This window comes from Schistocerca piceifrons, unplaced genomic scaffold, assembly GCF_021461385.2.
Source record: "Schistocerca piceifrons isolate TAMUIC-IGC-003096 unplaced genomic scaffold, iqSchPice1.1 HiC_scaffold_356, whole genome shotgun sequence".
NCBI classification, from domain to species: domain Eukaryota; kingdom Metazoa; phylum Arthropoda; class Insecta; order Orthoptera; family Acrididae; genus Schistocerca; species Schistocerca piceifrons.
This window is the reverse complement of record NW_025728577.1, coordinates 17,501-20,000: the sequence shown is the minus strand read 5'-3', so window position 1 is coordinate 20,000 and position 2,500 is coordinate 17,501. Positions and strand designations below refer to the sequence as shown.

Below are 2,500 nucleotides of genomic sequence, written 5' to 3'. Positions count from 1 at the left end.
CCACGTTGTCGCCTAAACCTGCTCTGTAATTGTTATACGACTCGTTCAATTACTGTAGTGTTGCCCACCCGCAACCCTCGCAATATAGTTCGCTACTCGCACTGCCCGCACCCCTGTGTATCGCTTCATGTTAAACACCTTGCAAGTCTTGCTCACTTTCCACATGCTCCTGCTGTACACTGTAATGTGGATGGCAGCAGGACGTACATGCCGCCCCTCCCCACGTCCCCACCTTGCCCCCTGCCTTCGCAAGCTGGTTGGTGAGAAGTTTGCATGTTCAATGCCCTTCGCATGCGACGTACTCAGGCTACGTTGTGGTGCGGCCTGTGTCAACTGTCCGCTGATGTCGTACGCGTGAACCACAATCTGTACTGCACATTCGTCCTTATGTACTGAATGATACATCGTGGCACATGTGTGACCGCACAACGACTGCGCCCAAAAACGGCGGACCATACAGTGCAAATATTGTGCACGCAGCTACGTGTCGTCTCCCTATGAGAGCTGGATTGCAGTGTGGTACGCCATAGAGACGTGTGGGAGGAACGGACGCCGTGGATGGCGATCAGCATGAGCTGTCTGTTGATGTATTCGGACCTAGTCGTCTCTCCTCACACACCGTGATGGCATGGTGCACCGCGTTCCATATCTGCGACATGCTACAGAGGCCGGTTGACAGTCGTTCGAGCAATGGACATCGCATACGTACGGGGGCCACCTTCCACGTATTGTCTAGGCGTGCACATTTTGTTGCGTGTATGTGGGCAGACGTAGTGTGGCGTGACACCTGACACAGGCATGCAATAATCGTTGAAGTTGCAAATGGCGATGGACGCCTGCGTTTTCTGGTGAAGTTACGCAAATGAACAAATGGTAACCTGTTGTGGTGCGGTTGTTCTCGCTAGGGGTGAATCGGTGATGGCGACGATAGGTTGAGGTACTAACCGGTTGTTCCAGCGATACCCACCATGCCGACGAAACTGAACGGCATCTGGGTGTGAAGCGATACGCGGCGGTGGCTGGGTGGGACCGTCCCCGGCCGGTGAGGGGGCGCCTCCCGGCGTGCTGGCCGCGCGGTGCGTGGGCGCACGCGCTACAGCCGGCTGGTGGGGGCGGCCAGTGGCAGGCGCGCCGGCCGACGGACGCGGCAGGCGTCGCAGCTGCGCGCCGGCGCACCCTGCGCGCGGCGCCGTGCGGCCAAAGTAGGTCCTCGCGGGCCCGGTGCGAAGCGCGGTGGACATCTTCAGTGTGCTGGTCCGATTGAGGACTGTGTGCGTTGAGGATGCGCCGCCGCCCGGCGCTCGGCGCCGCGACGCCGTCTGCTGCTCGGTCGCCCCAGCGGTTCTCGCTGGTGGTTTGTATCGCAGCTGTGCGGATGTGTTGGCGCGTGCGCTGTGCTGGGAGAGTTCGCTTCGGCACCCAAGTGGGGCTTTTGTCCTTCTGTGGCGCTGGCGTTGGAGCTGCCGGTCACCGTAGGTGGCGCGTGTTGTCTCCCGCCGGCAATGCCACGACAGCACGCTCCCGGGCCTCTGTCGGCAGCGGCAAGCTCAGTTGGGAGCACGGGTGGTCGCACCGAAAGCGTCTACTCGCCTAATTCCGGGCGATTGCGCCTCTCTCGAACCCGACCAAGTACTTGGGACGGCGCTGCGCGCCGCCGGGACCTGAGAGGGTTTCGAGGTGTATTGTGCAGGGGAGCTCAGCCTCCTCCTGTTTGCAGAATGATTGAGCGGACGCTTGCGTGTTCGCGCGGGCCCCCGGGACACACTCCCGGGCGGCCGGCTGCTCAGCTCTAGTTGACGCAGCTCCCTGGTTGATCCTGCCAGTAGTCATATGCTTGTCTCAAAGATTAAGCCATGCATGTCTCAGTACAAGCCGCATTAAGGTGAAACCGCGAATGGCTCATTAAATCAGTTATGGTTCCTTAGATCGTACCCACGTTACTTGGATAACTGTGGTAATTCTAGAGCTAATACATGCAAACAGAGTCCCGACCAGAGATGGAAGGGACGCTTTTATTAGATCAAAACCAATCGGTCGGCTCGTCCGGTCCGTTTGCCTTGGTGACTCTGAATAACTTTGGGCTGATCGCACGGTCCTCGTACCGGCGACGCATCTTTCAAATGTCTGCCTTATCAACTGTCGATGGTAGGTTCTGCGCCTACCATGGTTGTAACGGGTAACGGGGAATCAGGGTTCGATTCCGGAGAGGGAGCCTGAGAAACGGCTACCACATCCAAGGAAGGCAGCAGGCGCGCAAATTACCCACTCCCGGCACGGGGAGGTAGTGACGAAAAATAACGATACGGGACTCATCCGAGGCCCCGTAATCGGAATGAGTACACTTTAAATCCTTTAACGAGTATCTATTGGAGGGCAAGTCTGGTGCCAGCAGCCGCGGTAATTCCAGCTCCAATAGCGTATATTAAAGTTGTTGCGGTTAAAAAGCTCGTAGTTGGATTTGTGTCCCACGCTGTTGGTTCACCGCCCGTCGGTGTTTAAC

General features: G+C 57.8%; 1 non-coding gene across 1 annotated transcript in view; it reads left to right on the top strand.

Moving 5' to 3' along the window:
• Positions 1 to 1,803: 1,803 nt before the first annotated feature.
• Positions 1,804 to 2,500, top strand: part of LOC124746592 — a 1,909-nt gene continuing 1,212 nt past the window's right edge. Inside the window, exon 1 of the ribosomal RNA XR_007011398.1 lies at positions 1,804 to 2,500. This exon is cut by the window's right edge and continues 1,212 nt beyond it. This is a non-coding gene — a ribosomal RNA (small subunit ribosomal RNA).